General features: G+C 37.7%; 1 long non-coding RNA gene and 1 pseudogene across 3 annotated transcripts in view; both read right to left on the bottom strand.

Annotated features, from left to right (window-relative positions):
• LOC109549011 (uncharacterized) overlaps nt 1-16,922 on the bottom strand; it is a 173,193-nt gene that overhangs the window by 114,326 nt on the left and 41,945 nt on the right. The window lies entirely within an intron of this gene.
• LOC109548985 (oligosaccharyltransferase complex subunit OSTC-like) lies at nt 13,204-13,649 on the bottom strand (annotated as a pseudogene).

Raw genomic sequence — 16,922 nt, 5'->3', positions numbered from 1 at the left:
GTGAAGGATTCAAAGGAGTCCATGATGATGTCTAGATTTCTGGCTTGGCCAGAGGAGTTGACACATTCAGTAAGACAGGAAATGCAGGAGTGGAGCAGGCTGGGAGTTAAGGAAAGAGGCTGAACTCAGTTATGATTATGCTGGGTTTAGTACCTATAGGGAAGATCTAGCAGGTAATCAATATTTGGGTCAAATACTCAGGAGGGTTCTGGATTGAAGTTAATGATTTTGGAGTAAGCATGGAGATAGTAACCAAAGCCACTGAAATGGGTGAGGTCACACAGGAAGAGTATACAGAGGTAGAAGAGAAAGGAACCTAAGAAAGAACATTTAAGAAAGGAAAAGGCAGAAGGAAGGAAAAAGGAGACAAAGAATAAGAAACCAGATAGAAGGAAAACCAACAGAATGTGGTGCCAAGAAAATGAAGTATTTTGAAAAGGTGTAAATAGTCAACATAGTCAAATGCTGCTAAAAGGCCAACTCAATAAGAACTGAAAAATGTCCATTGGATTCTTAATTACAGGTATTTAGGCTGATTGAAGTTGCCCCACAGCTCACTGATGATCTGTTTATTTTATTTACTCTCTAATTTCTCTATGTTCTGTTTTAATCATTTCAACTGCCATGTCTTCAAGTTCACTAATATTTTTCTTCTGAAACATCTAATTTGTTGTTAATCCCTTCTGTGATGGTTAATTTTATGTGTCAATTTTGCTAGGCTATGGTGCCCAGTTGTTTGGTGAAACACCAGTCTGGATACGTTGTGAAGATATTTTTTAGATGTGATTGACATTTATTTATCATTAGACTCTGGGTAAAGCAGATTACCCTCCATAATGTACGTGGATCTCATCCCATCAATTGAAAACCTTAAGAGAAAAAAACTGAGGTCCACCAAGTGGGAAGGAAGAAGGAATTCTGTCTCCATTCTGCCTTTAACATCAACTCCTACTGAAATGTCTAGCCTGGCAGCCAGCCCTGATGATTTCAGACTTGCCAGCCCCCACAAACACATGAGCCAGCACCTTAAAATAAATACACACACATACACACACACACACACACACACACACACACACGGCCTATTGATTCTGTTTCTCTGGAAAACCCTAATTAATATACCATCCACTGCATCTCACACATTACTGTTTTTATCTCTATAAGTTCCATTTGGATCTTTCCTATACCTTCCATCTACTTAACTTTTTGAACATATGAAATGCAGTGACAATAATGATTTTAATGTCCTGCTAGTTATAGCATCTATATCAGTTCTGTATTCGTTTCAGTTGATTGATTTTACTTCTCATTATAGGTCCATTCCATATGTGAATTTTGCCTTGTTGGGTGCTTGGTATTTTTGCATGCCTAGAAATCTCCTTGAGCTTTGTTCTGAGTGTAGTTAACTTTCTTGAAAGCAACTTGATTCTTTCAGGTCTTGCTTTTAAGATGTGTTAGCTGAGGTCAAAACAGTACTTAGCCTAGAAGTAAATATAATGGAATTTGGTAAATGATTTGAAGTTGAGGCAAGGGAGGGAAAATGGTCAGACAACTCTGAAGTTCTCAACGTAGATGAGCGAGAAATAAAGATTCCAGAAACAGAGGATAATAAAGACCATCATATCTGAAAAAAGTTTAGTTATGATAAAGTAATACATGAAAATAGTAAAAAGAAAAAATCAAATCCTATGCTTATAAAGAAACCTGAGAATCTCCCATTCTGCCCCTCCTCCTTTCCAGAGTCCATAGGCAAATTCTGTTAACTGTTTCTGTATGGGTTCTTCTGGTAGCTAATCCCACAATTCTAAATAATATCTGCATCTCTCTTTTTTTTACTTACAATCTGAGGTGCCATTTACTGACTCTCTGCTATGAAAGCCTTGTGCTCACTTACACAAAGCTTCTCCCCTCCTGTGTCCCATACACTGATAACTATCAATATATTGTTATTCTTAGCTCTTCCACCGGTTACTTTGGTAGCTATTCAATAGGTCCAATGTTAACTACCTCTGGGACTCTCAAAGGAAAGTATTTCTAGCATCACAGTAGAATAGATTTTCTTTTCTTTTATTATATCAAATGCTTAAAATCAAGCCATATTTTGATTAGCTTCATTATTAAGTATGGTATACTTTTTCAGCTTTTGGGTTTTTTTCCTAGAGTTTCTGAATACTTTTCATTTTTCTTAAAAAAGGGTTTGGGCGATTACAAACCTTCATTATATCCTCACATTTATCTTGCCTTCCTTTCAATTCTTTGGTTTGTTACATACAGTTTAGTTTTCTTCTGGAGACATCCACTCCAGAACTTTCTGCTTTCCTGCTTCAATACGGCTGAGTTTCTCCCTTGTCCTGCTACAGAGTCAAGGGAATTCCCTTATTTTTTCAGTTTGGGGACAATATTTCCTGGATCCTATTATTTCTCTTTCTTGGTTTTTCCCAATGCTCAAATTTTTCTCTTATCCTTCATCCTCCAGTCCTGTGAGATTTTTCTTCAGTATCTGAACATGTCATGTTCTCTCTTAGCCTGGAGTCATCAAAACGCTCTTGCCTCTGCCAGGAGCACTTTCCCATCCACTTGTTGTAGCTAAGTCCTGTTCACATTTGGGGTCTCAGTTTAAAAGAACACTTGCTCTGTGATGTTTTATAACCCTCTCTTCTCCTTCCCTGCCCATATCATTTAGACTCTGCCCCTCTTCTGTGGAAGCCACAAAACACTGAACTTTCCCTGTCATAATACTTTTCACTGTGTATTAAATTACTTATAAACTCAAAGCAGGCAAGAAACTATTTTTACCTTATTCTCGGAGTTGCTGCCTGATAACCATGGCACTTAATAAACAACTAATATTTTTATATAAATGATTTAATGAATAAAAGATATTTTACAATCGAAGAATAGTTAAATAACTGAGGTTAGACCAACTTAATGAAATGTTCTAGTCATTAATATGGTAATTTTTAAAGGATTCATAAACAAAAAATACATGATATATGTCAAACTTGTAAAAAAATACACTTTGACTGAAACAGTATAAAAGAGTTGGCAGGTTTATCAGTATTTTCCACTTTTACCCTCAACCTTTCTTTAAATTAATGCTTTCAAATGCAGTTTCAATGTTCTTAACATAGTTAAGCAATTATAAAATAAATATACCCTGTGAATTCTTAGTTATAAATATTTATAAGTATAAAAATGTAAGAATAAAATAAAGCAAACTAGGATTTTTCTTTTAAACATTTATAGTTTTGATCGAACCTCAATAATGAAAGAAGTTTTGGAGTATCCATTATTGAGATATCTCTCACATTTTCCCATAGTAAGCCTTCAAAAAAATTTTAATAAAAAATTTTAATGTAAACACTGCTCTAAACACTATGATATGTGGAACTATTAAAATACTCTTCTAATTCAAACTTTCCTGAAATTTCTAGAAGGAAGGAAAGAAGGAAGGAAGGAGGGGTAGAAAGACAATAGGAGTAAAGGAGAAAATCAGCAGGTTCAAATTCTTAAAAAAAATAATTATGTAAATAAGTATCATTCTACAATTAAATATAAAGATTTTTGAATCTTAAATAATATTTTAAAATATTTTCCTTATAGTGACTTTTTAGCCACTTAGCACTTGACTCAGACAAGCACTTAGCCTTGGTTAAGAGTAGCTCACCACAACAAGAGCTGGAATGCCTGACATGCACTTGAAATGGCATGTGCAGTTAAGTCCATCAAAGGGGTTAAAGTCCAAAATCAGAGTGATGGGCAAGGGTAAGTAGTATAGCAAACACAGTCTAAGCATATAGCCAAGTTGGCTGAATGAATTGGAAAAAGAACCAAAATGTAAACCAAACCCAAACCTGGATCCCAAATCAGAATGAGGGCCAAGTCAGGCATGAAGGAAGCATACGCTGAGGACTTGTAGATAATATGGGCAGGACTGGGCTTCCCTCCTCCCTTTCTGAGAAGGAGTATCTTTTCCCCATCCATGGACATACATGGGTTACTTAGATATTATGAGCCTAGAATTTAGCTGTTGACCAACCTACTTCAGAAAGACAATTCAAATCTTCTACACTTAATCATAATGTTATGTTTATGTGTATCTTCATTTCAAGGAAAAGACACCAAAACTATTAAAACGCTGAGTAGGTCTCCAAAGTCATAATATGAGCCAAATTTGAACCAGAGTATAAGATCAATTTCCTCATTCCTAGCATCATTACATCTGCCTGTTATGCTGCTTCCCATCAAAATGATTTAAAGTTATTCTTTTTTCCCCTAATGCTATGCACCACTGATGCCACATAAATCTCAAGGTAATATTAGAGTTATATTTCTTTTCAGAATGTAAAGGCAATCTCTAGTTTATAGCAGATGGAAAAACAATATTAAATGCCAGGGTTTTTTTTAAGTTAAAGAGATAAGCCCTACATATTACTTTTTGTCTTTTCTTTTCCTTTTTTTTTTTTTCTTTTGGCCACACTGTATGTCTTGCGAGGTCTCAGTTCCCCGACCAGGGACTGAACCCGGGCCACGGCAGTGAAAGCCCAGAATCCTAAGCACTAGGCCACCAGGGAAATCCCCTACACATTACTTTTATATTACTTTTACATATTTTCAAAATATGAGCTAAGTCTTAGCAACAATACAGTCTGGATCCCTGTATATACACAAACTCTTATATAGAGTACACAGCATAAAGGTTAACACTGTGGGCTTTAAATTCAAACACACAAATGTTTTAATCACCATTCTGAAAAACCATGTGATCTTGGGCAAAAGACTTAACTTAAGTCAAGCTTCTCTATCCATTAAAGCAGGGATGGTAACAGTAACTCCCTCAGAGGGCTGTTGTGAGGATTAAACGAAAAAGGCGCTTAAAAGCTTAGCACAATTCCTAACACTAGAGTTAGTGCTCTTTTTTTTTTTAATAAATTTATTTTATTTTATTTTATTTATTTTTGGCTGCGTTGGGTCTTCCTTGCTGCGCGCGGGCTTTCTCTAGTTGCGACGAGCAGGGGCTACTCTTCGTTGCAGTGCGCAGGCTTCTCATTCTCTTGTTGCGGAGCATGGGCTCTAGGCGCACAGGCTTCAATAGTTGTGGCACGCAGGCTCAGGAGTTGTGGCTCATGGGCTCTAGAGCACAGGCTCAGTAGTTGTGGCTCACGGGCCTAGTTGCTCCGCGGCATGTGGGATCTTCCCGGCCCAGGGCTCGAACTTGTGTACCCTGCAGTGGCAGGCGGATTCTTAACCACTGTGCCACCAGGGAAGTCCCTAGTGCTCAGTTAATATGTACTAATAATAGTAGTAATAGTACCCCTCAGGTTTATGGCAAGAAGCTCACAAGATGGAGCTGAGACTCTCCTCTGGGCTCTTCTGTTATGCTGGTATCCATGACATGGAACTTATGTCATATTTGAGAGCATGTCAGAGAGGATGGCTTGCCTCCCAGTGTTTTCCAGGAGCACTGGTGTTACACCACACACACAGCTTTGAAAATCTAAGCAGATTTCAAATTTGCTTAAATAGCTTTCTTGGCCAAGAGTCATGTAAGTTGCCAACTGGCAACAGAATCATTTTCCACTCAAACTTAACAGCAGCAGGATTTAAACAGAAAACTGGGAGGAGGGCAAGGGAAGTAATATGCTTCCTTCCTCAAGGTAGTTTTGGACTCTTTGGCACCGGAGAAAAGTTTTAAAGATGAGAGAAATTTTACATGAATATTATAGTATTTATTTGCAATGTATCAAAAATTAATTGAAAAGGAATAGATAGTTGCCATCAGAACTCCCTTTCTACCATTTTTTTTCATATTCTGCGAACTCTTTCTTAGAAGACATTGGAATTTCTTCATTTGGGTGCTCTAATTCAAATACAGTGAACCTGGATTTTTTAATTAATTTCTTTTTTATTGAAGTATAGTTGATTTACAGTGTTTCAGGTATACAGCAAAGTGATTCCGTTTACATATATATATTCTCTTTCAGATTATTTTTCCATTATATATTATAAGATATTGAATATAGTTTCCTTTGCCATACAGTAGGTCCTTGTTGTTTATCTATTTTATATATAGTAGTGTGTATCTATTAATCGCAAATTCCTAATTTATGCCTTCCCTCTTGCCCTTTGGTAACCATAAGTTTGTTTTCTATGTCTGTAAGTCTGTTTCTGTTTTGTAAATAAATTCATTTGTGTCTTTTTTCATTAGTGAATCTGAATATTTTGAGTCAAATAAGAGTCACTGGACTTCAGTGATCCTACAGAAGTTCTTCTCTTCCTTTAAAATATAACCCAAGAGCAAAATAAATTTTTTCATATTTCCCTTATTCTTGACAGTAAGAGAGTAAGAGGAATCAGGGTAAATGCTAATAGATATTTAAATCCTCTCTAAGAGGAACTCAAACTGATGGCATTCTAACTAATTAGGAAACTTATAAGGATAAAGTTTCTACATGCTTCCTCAGAAAACACTATTCCAAAGTACTAACAAAAAATGTTTTCTTATTTGTATATACGTGGCTTAATTCCAAAAAAGATTTGAGGTAAGGCATAAAGATATATACAGTATATTGAGATTTAAAAAAAATAATAAATGAGGAAACTAGGAAAAAAATTTAAAAAATTGTAAGAAAAAAAAATAAAGACATCAGTGCTAAGTGTGGGCCATAAACTTGCTCTAAGCATCCTAGCAGTCAGTAGAAAGAGGTGAATTATATTATTTGATATCTGTAAGATTAACAGCAACAATCATGTTCTCAGAAAAAACTTAGCTTTTATCTAATATATTCCTCCTGCTAGGGTTTGTAACAGTTTCCTTATATTTGCTTGTAAATGAGAACACTATTACTCAGGCTATTGAGGGGAGAGAGAATGTTCTTATATTTCAGAGATTTCTACTGCCATATTTAGGGGGAAGATGTCATGATACCAGCAAAATTAAATAAGTATACCTAGTTAAGACAAAGGACACCCAGTAAACATATTCTATAACAATATTCCCATGTGCAATTTTTAGCAGTTGATGCTCCTTAAAAAAATTTGTAAGAAAGACTGTTTGGTTCCCAATGATGAAATGATTTACCATTAGATACTTTAAATCAAAGACTAGTAGTTTTATATTTCATGGAACTATATGTCTGTGGTAGACAGAATAATGGCCCTCCAAAAATGTCCATGTCCTAATCCCAGAAACCTATGAATGTTACACATCAAAAGGTACTTTGCAGATGTGATTAAGGAACTTGAGGTGGTGAAATTATTCTGCATTATCTGGATTGGTTTATATAATCACAAGGGTCCTCATAAGAGGGGGCAGGAGGGGCAGATTCGGACAGAGGAAGAGCAATCGAGAGATTGAGAGGCTGGAGTGATATAAGGAAGGGGACACAGGCCAAGGAATGCAGGTGACCTCTAGACACTGAAAAAGGCAAGAAAATGAATTCTTCCCCAAAACTTCCAGAAAGAATGCAGCCCTGCTGACACCTTGATTTTAGGACTTCTGACTTCCAAAACTATAAGATAATAACTTTGTGCTGTTTTAAGCTCACCAAATCTGTGGCAATTTGTTAGAGCAATAACAGGCAACTAATTCAATGACTACAAACTCAATATATTGATATTACTAATCGATTTCATGAATTTCTACCCAGGTATTAATAGTAAGCAAAAATGTATTACGCAGCCATAAAAAGGAATGAAATAATGCCATCTGCAGCAACATGGATGGACCTAGAGATTGTCAAACTGAGTGAAGTTAAGTCAGACTGAAAGAGACAAATATCATATGATATCACTGTGTGGAATCTAAAAAAAAATGGTACAAATGAACTTATTTACAAAACAGAAATAGAGTCACAGATATAGAAAACAAACTTATGGTTACCAAGGGCAGAATGGGGAGGGGAGGGATAAACTGGGAGATTGGGATTGAGATATACACACTACTATATATAAAATCTGATAACTAATAAGGACCTACTGTATAGCACAGGGAACTCTACTCAGTACTCTGTAATGACCTATATGGGAAAAGAATCTAAAAAAGAGTGGAGAGATATATATATATAACTGATTCACTTTGCTGTACACCTGAAACTAACACAACACTGTAACTCAACTATACTCCAATAAATTATTTAAAAAAAAGAAATAATGCTCACTTTAAAACATATCTCCTGGGCTTCCTTGGTGGCGCAGTGGTTGAGAGTCCGCCTGCCAATGCAGGGGACACGGGTTCGTGCCCCGGTCCGGGAAGATCCCACGTGCCGCGGAGCAGCTGGGCCCGTGAGCCATGGCCGCTGAGCCTGCGCGTCCGGCGCCTGTGCTCCGCAACGGGAGAGGCCACAATAGTGAGAGGCCCACGTACCGCAAAAAAAAACAAAAGACATATCTCCTATACTTTAGTTAAACCATAAAATGAGCCCCAAGTATATCTAGGTACTTTGAATATAACAATTTTCAAAATGTGCTTCATAATACACTGGTTCTGTGGGATGTAAAAGGTGTTAAGCACACACAAAAAAATTCTAAGGTCAAATAACTTGGAAAAACTATACTATTTAATTGTAGAATAATTAAAATGATTTTTTAAAAATTATCCCAGGAGTCTAGATTTACCAAGAAACTTTCTGGGTTATTCAAAGGATCCACATCCATCACCACTCCACTATCAAGAGCAGGTAGAAGATGAAGGCAAAGTAGTAGAATAAATGTACTAAATGATAAAATGAAAGTGTCCTTCCAGCTTTAGAAAATCTGGCTAATCAACCCTATTCACAATTTCATACTCCTCAGTTCATACTCATGCAGCCACCTCTATAGTCCCTGTTCACGAGCACAAGGCCAGCTCAGCAAGGAGACTCTCAGATAACATAGTTGCTTCTTGGTGTCTCTGCCACCTGCCACTGACCTTATCCATGGGAGCTTGCCCAGGCTTTTATTTGGAGGAATGACACCAGGACTACTCACCAATCAAATTGAAAAAAACAAGCCATTTACTTCACTCATTTAACCCAGCCCCTTGTACGTAATTCATCCTCCCAACATACTCCACCCGCCCTCATCCAATTCTCTCCAACAATAGAGGGAAAGACATTTGCCAAGAATATAAGTTTAGTGGAGCACAAACCTCAAACATGGACACTGCAGAAACTTCAGACTTACTCCTAAGGAACAAGATTTCCTGGGGAACAGAAAAATGGCTTCAAAGCTTGTCAACAAGAGCCAACGCTTGGTCTCTCATAAATACTAGAGTAAATATTTTAACAGATCTCTTCACTGTAGAGCTAATGAGTACCATGTATTTTTAAGAGAAAAGGAAAACAGTACGGTGTTTTTTAAATATTTATGACCCAGGAACTTTCTCCTCTGGAACATCTACAGAACAACACTTGGAAAACAATTTGCTAGTTATATATGAAATTTCCGAAAGTCAGTCAATTCCTTTGAGGATTATAACGTGAAAAGTGAAAAATAAAGAGCCCACGTAAAAAATTCTACATGGAAAATTTTAGAATTCATTATGGCCAAGTAACAAGGTAAAGAAGTTTATTTCTAGATATCAGGCAGGAGATTTGGGCCCTTATTGATGAACTGCTATCGCCAGGCTAACTGAAGTAAGAATAGCCTAAGAATGCTCAATTGTCAGGCAAACGATTAAGGCAGAAATTGAGGTCATGAGGCCAAGACAGGATCAGAATCAAGGAAGTCAACATTTGGCATGAAACTGACACAGTTAATAGAAAGCCAGGTCACCAAAGTCACCCCTACCTGCCAACTCAAATACGAAGCACAGAAGCTAAAACAACGTGATTCAAAATCAGTACCTCAGCATCACCCCAAGTACTAAAAGTTAAAAATGTAGGAAAAAATATTTCAGGCAAAATAAATAATGTGCTGAGAAATAACTGTCATTATTTTTTAAAACCATAGAAAATAGCCATAAAGCGAACAATCGTTCATCTACTGGGAATTCCATAGGCCTTTGGCCCAGAACTTCCTTACTTATAATCACCTTGTTTTTCCTAAAGAAGTTTTTTAAATGCTATTTCTGGGAACTTTCCAAAAAAGCAGCATAAGAAATTTTTTTTCCACAGGAACTTACCAACCAAACTTCCCCATTTCACAATAATTTTAAAAGTTATCCACCAAATTTTTATATTCCAGGAAGAAAAACATAATTATAAACATTTTTTTTAACTTAGAAAAGCCTATAAACACCCACAACTACACACACTAATACACAAAACCTAAATTACTGTAACACAGTATAGTCTTATGAAAAGAAACTTCACAGCACAGGGCAGCCATCGTTCTTAGAAGAGCTTATCTGTCTTTTGGTCATCAAGGTGATGTAATTATATTACTTATATTATTTATGCTTTCACAAAACACACTTTAGATATGATCACAATAATTAATATAGTTTGTCATTAAAACTCATTCATTCAACAGATATTTATTGAATGTTTTCTCTAAACAAGGAGCTAACGATGGTGAATACTAATCTATCTATGTGTCTATCTCATAATTTCATGCATTTAATTCCTCTCCCCACAAATATAAAATTACTGGTGACCCCAAAAATAATATTTTATAGTTATACATCTTTAATTCTTTATGGAGATACATAAAGGGAAGATAACTTTTCTAAATCTTAAAGTGCGACAATCCTTTTAAATCGTGTATTCTGGGAGGTTTACTATATTTTTATACAGTTTTGGAGGACATGCTTTCTTAAAATGTTGAATTAGTTTACCTTTTTTCTGAGGTTTATGGGTAGCACATAATTTGGTCAGGTATTTTGAGACTAAAGAAATAATTTCAAAGAGAAAAAAAGCAGTTTAATGCATGCTTTCTTAGTAAAAAGCTCTAATTTTAAAAGTTAGGCATTTGTTTTTTTAAAAATCAAACTAAATCTGCAGAGGTTTTGTTTAAAAATATGCCTAGATTTACTTAATGTTAAAGTTTGATAGCATTTCCACTTGCTAAAGCATTTTAGCAGAAACACTTACCATAAAAGCAGCCATGGAAACTGAAATGATACATTGCGACCTGGAATATTTTAAAAGACAATTGTCTAAATAAAAGATTTTTCAGTAGCTAGACAAGCAGCTTTATTTGTAAAAAGGAAACTGTTTCCCAAAGAAATAACAGGAATGAACCCTAAATTCTTACAACTCAAAATCATTTTTCTAAAAGTGTTGTGGCCTTGACCCTTAATATGATGATTAGACTAGATTTTTTGTAAAGTATTATAACTGTTGATTTAATAGACTCATATTTCTCACAACTGGTTATCTTTTTAATGTAATGTCTTATATTACATAAGTAATCTCAGCACACAAAGAGGGAGCATTGCCACTATTTGCCGGAGCAGTTAAAAGATAATATTATGTAATTTAAGCAACATTCTCAGGCAAATCTATTAACAAACAACACAGTTATTTCTTACTATGTAATCAACATTTGCATTAGAGATAAAAATATTATACCTCCTCCTGTGATTCCTTAGTACTGAGGAGTCAGTACAGTTTTGTTTTGTTTTTTTTAATGTGTTGGCTTGAAGGAAGTTTTATTTTTTATCTTCTGCATGAGTAAAATTATCTTAATTCCAAAAATTACTCATTGTAAAGAACTGGGTGCATTAAGAGTAATTTCCTTAAAAAAAAGGTTATTTGCACATGAAATTTTTGTGGAGAAACTGGATTAAGTCTACAGCTCATTCAGTCTAGTAATTTACAAACAACATAACATGCTATGGGGAAAAGACATAATTTTTCTCAATATTACTATTCACAACACACACATGAGGAAACTGAAATTGAGAGATATTAAGTAACTAGCCCAAGATCATATAGTTTGTGAACAGCAGAACTGGGCCTCAACCACCTGGGCCTTTCCAACAGACTGGGACCACCAAAATTTCCTGCTTCACTCCACAATGAACATCCAATTTCAATGTACTCTAAAAATAAACACAAACACAGAACACATTCTATAAACCAGTTATGCTCAGCTTTGCAAAATCATTATTAGAAGTATTTATGTCTTCTCAGGCTAGAAAAATATTTCATAATTCATTAAATTTTTGTTTTAGTAAACTATTTTAAGCATAAGTTTTCTTTCAGGAAAAATATACACACCCTAATTCATATACATAGAAAAGTCAAGTTAAGAGAACTAAACATGTATCCCAAAAAAATCCACACAGGATAGAATCTCTAGTCCCAATTTTAAGCCTCCCATCAGACAAAAAGCTCTTACCCAACCGTTGATTCTCATGCCTATTGAATGATGTCCTCCCCAGGTCAAACCTCTTGGCCCTACAGTGTGGGTCACAGAGGCAAGTTCAAGGGCACCGAAGTGGGAGAAAACTCTCTTCAGTAATATTCTTTTTAAAAAATACTGATTTTTTAAAATTTAAAAGAAACAGGGGCTTCCCTGGTGGCGCAGTGGTTGAGAGTCCGCCTGCCGATGCAGGGGACATGGGTTCGTGCCCCGGTCTGGGAGGATCCCACATGCCGCGGAGCGGCTGGGCCCGTGAGCCATGGCCGCTGGGCCTGCGCGTCCGGAGCCTGTCCTCCACAATGGGAGAGGCCACAGCAGTGAGAGGCCCACGTACCACAAAAAAAAAAAAAAAAAAAAAAAAAAAAAAAAAAATTTAAAAGAAACAGAAAAGCATTCCTTATATAAAGAATAACTTCCCTTTCCCTTTTATTCAGAGGTTTGTCATGCTTACTCCAAGAATAAATTAAGCATTCCCATTATCAAATATTTAGGGTTTCATTTAAAATTCTTTTTTGTGTTTGTAGTAATTCATATTCAGGCAGATTCCAGGCCCTCAAAGCAGCATGAATTCACTTTTTTAAGGGGTTTGTAAAAAATAATCACTTTACTCAATATTATAGTTGTAGAAATGAAGTATACTTTCTTTAAGAAATAAAAAAAAGAAGAAAATGCCACTTAACATCGTTGGTATGTCAGTATAGGACAGCAGGAAAAAATACTGATAAGCTTGTCACTTTGATACCAAGAAGACATTCTAGTCCAAGCTATAATACGCTTCCTAAGTTTTCACTGTATGTTTCTTTTCTGCTGCTTTTCATCCTTTTCCATATTTCATATCAGAGGACTGGTACAGCCTTGAAAACTTCATTAACAGGAGCAAATTCAATATCCACCGACTTCTTCTCAAAAGGCATTCTAAACCATCAGATAGCCCAGCAGTTTCATTCTCATGAATACTCCATGAAAAAACTCAATAGGACACAGATGAATCCAATGAATAGAAGGAGAAATCTATTGAGTTTGGGAATGTTTGGTGCATTGGATCAGTCCAGGGTTATGAACCTTAAACCTCCCATTGTAAACAGGAAGCTGGATGTGAGTCCTTCCATAATATATTGTCCATTTACTCTGCAGGCCAAGAAAGCTAATGGTCTCTGATACCCACGTTCATCAGTCATGGAGCTGACACTTGGAGTTTTGACAATAACATCATAAATGATTCCTCCAGTGATGAGGAAGTAAGACACCACCACCAGAGCGTACACTGTCATGGCCAACAGCATGTGCACCCAGGGCGGCTTCTTCAGCTTCAGGATGGGACATTCGAGCACTAAGAACAGGACTCGGTACAAACTCTCCATGTTGGTGGCGGCAGGGTCAGCTGTCGGCCGCCAGCCCCACACGCCATCCGGGAACAGGCATGAATTCATTTTTAAACTAATTTCCTTGTTTTGCAGAAAGGCAGAGAAAGTCCAAACTCTTCGTGTAATGACATTTTTCTCATTAACAAAGGCTTTTAAATAAATCTACTTCTGTTTTCCTAGTAATCCTAACACTTTTAATATGATGCTTACTTCAATTTCTAAAGAATCTGATACAAAAGTTAGTGTGGGTTCATCAACCTACCCTGGCCTCCTCTTCACCTGTTTAGATTCTTCTGTCCCTTATAGATGAAACTCCCTTATCACCACCACCTCCCAAAGGCCTCTGCTAACTCTGCTAGGTTGGAATAGGTGTCCTTCCAACCTGCCATTACAGCATCCTAGGGAAAAGCTCTGTGGTAGCATACTGCACTATGATAATAATACCTTTACATGCTTGTGCCCACTTATAGAAAGTAAACCCCTGTAAGGCAGGAATCTTATTCGCCTGTTAATTGCATTTAATAAATACTTTTGGAGGAAAGGAAGATAAAAAAAATCAAATACATTTCCTTTCCTTCCCTTCCCCTTTCACCTTCTTCCTTTCTTTTCTGAACAATTCAGACCATTATCATGTGCGGCAGAACAAGACTGGCATCAAGGTGTAAAACCCAAGCAGGGTGAGGAAGGTATCCAGGTAGGAGGGTTCCCAGCCTGAGAGTCAGTGAGGTGAGGAAAGCATTCATGTGAGGGGTTGACTTGGGGCAGGAAGTCGGAAGCCAAGTGGAGTGACACAGTGGTCCCTGCAGGAAGTACACGGTATCAGAGGCACAGCAGAGAAAGGAAGGAGTCCATGGATTGTGGTAGCTCAGTGTGAAGTCAGAGCCCAAAGAGAGTGAAGAGAGCATCCACTGAACTCAGGGCATCAGAGCTCTAGCTGGGAGAGGGGGTGGCCACTTGGAGTGGAGTGGCACCCTGGATGGGGTTTCAGAGCCCAGCAGACTGAGGAGGGCATCCCTGGAGAGGGTCTGAGCCTGAGCGGAGTGACGAGGGCATCTATGCAAGAGTGGCGACCCAATGTGGGTATCAGAGTACCTAAGCCAGTGAGGAGGACAAAAGGGGTGACAGTCAGAAGCAGGAGTCTGAGCCTACACAGACAGAAGGGCTTATAGGCCGGAGGCGTGATGTGAGGTGTGTCTGAGCACTGTGAGAAAGGCACTTGCATGGGTGTTAAGGAGACTCTCTGGCCAGGCCCCTTCAGTGCTGGACACTAAGACCTGGCCTGGGGTGTTGGAACACAGGTTGTGGTGTGAGGCATCCACACAGGAAACAATGACACTGGTTACATACTGGGGGGTTGAACAAGCAAGTAATCCTGAACAAAGACATAGTAATGATAATGGGAGTCAAGTTTCTTACTATGGAGGAAGAGAAACAAATACAGAAGGGGCCAAAATGTAAATGAATCCTGAGGAATTTTGTTTTGGAATCTAAATTCATCTGCAAGAACAAATAGGCAAAGTATAGTTAAAATTGTTCTAAATTTAAAAATAACATGAAGAATTGATTAACAGCAGCGGTCCCCAAGCTTTTTGGCACCAGGGACTGGTTTCGTGGAAGACAATTTTCCACGGACCAGGGTGGCGGGGGGTGGTTCAGGCAATAATGCGAGCGATGGGGAGCAGCAGGTAAAGCTTCGCTCACTTGCCTGCCACTCACCTCTTACGGTGCAGCCCAGTTCCTAACAGGCTGTGGACTGGTACCGGTCCACGGCCTAGGGGTTGGGGACCCCTGATTAATAGCATATTTTAAATATATCGATCATAGTATATTTTAAATAATATTGAAATGTAGATATTATATAGTGTATTAGTCTTAGTATATTTAAAATTTTGATATAAAGCTTCAAAAATATCAGTGGGGAGAGAGAGGATACTTCACTAAAGGTGGTAGATCCAAACCCTGGGAGACCTAGGGTGGCTCCACCTTCTTCCCGCTCCCCCTCCTCTCTGGCCACACTCCCTGCCCCCATGGTACAGGACAGGTATATAAAGTGGGTCCCCTCACCACCTCTTGCTGCAGCATTCTCCTCAACCAGGAGAACACCTTCTGATAAGGTACTTAAACCCATTCATCTGGCTTCATGTCCAGTTGTCCCACAGGATGCTCACACATGGCTGCCATTCCTATAAAATACAGGAATACAGGCTGACTCCTGCAGCCTCCTGTCTCTGCTCATTGTCTCTCCCCAGTTCTCCTGTTCCAACAGGACAGGGAGTAAATCAGTCAGTCAGCTGCAAGCCAACTGTTCTTGCAGAATCCCCATTCTCTACAAGCAATTCACTTGGGAGCCAACTATAACCTTCCTCTCTCTCGCCCTGCCTTCCTCTCTCCATAGAGTTCTCTTATATAAACCAGAGGAGCCTACAGTTAGAAGAAGGGGCTAGTATATGGTGAGGAGGTGCAGATCTGGTTTGAGTCCTGGAGGGATTGTCTCACTCCAGCTCTCTTTAGAATATGAGATACTGGCTGTCCAATGTGTCCTTGGTTTTGTCCCCCAGTCAAGAGCAACAGAAAAAACCCCACTCAAAATCCTAATACATACACTAATGCAAAGGAAAATATCACATGAAACTGGTAACCACGGTTAAAATCTAGTAGGGGACAGACTGTCATAGGAAACGATAAAAAAAGAGAACTTACAAGGGTACATCTGAATCTTTTCCAAGACTATATTCACATATTATTTGTGTAATTTAAAATAAATCAAAAGCAATGAAAAATTTAAAAACTAATTATTAACAGCCAAAAAAAATTAATAGTGAATATAAATCACAGAATGGGCTTTGTCACCATAAAATCAATGAAGAAAATTAAAAGATGAATTTGCTCATATAAAGTAAATAAATGTATATATGCTTATCTCATATAAATAGATTTATTAAAACCCTAATGGTTAAATGAGCTAGAAACATGAGTTAACTATTCATAAAAGACAAAAAATAATTGTCTATCTAAGTTTGAAAATAAACCAATATTTATTGCTTGCCTCGGGGTATTGGATTACTGGTGGGGTTTCTTCCCTTCTTTTTCTTATAAAATTTGTACAATAAATATTTATCTCTGGGCTTCCCTGGTGGTGCAGTGGTTGAGAGTCCGCCTGCCGTTGCAGGGGACACAGGTTCGTGCCCTGGTCCAGGAAGATCCCACATGCCGCAGAGCGGCTAGGCCCGTGAGCCATGGCTGCTGAGCCTGTGCGTCCAGAGCCTGTGC

This window comes from Tursiops truncatus, chromosome 3 (genome assembly GCF_011762595.2).
Source record: "Tursiops truncatus isolate mTurTru1 chromosome 3, mTurTru1.mat.Y, whole genome shotgun sequence".
NCBI lineage: Eukaryota > Metazoa > Chordata > Mammalia > Artiodactyla > Delphinidae > Tursiops > Tursiops truncatus.
This window is presented reverse-complemented; position numbering and strand designations above follow the sequence as displayed.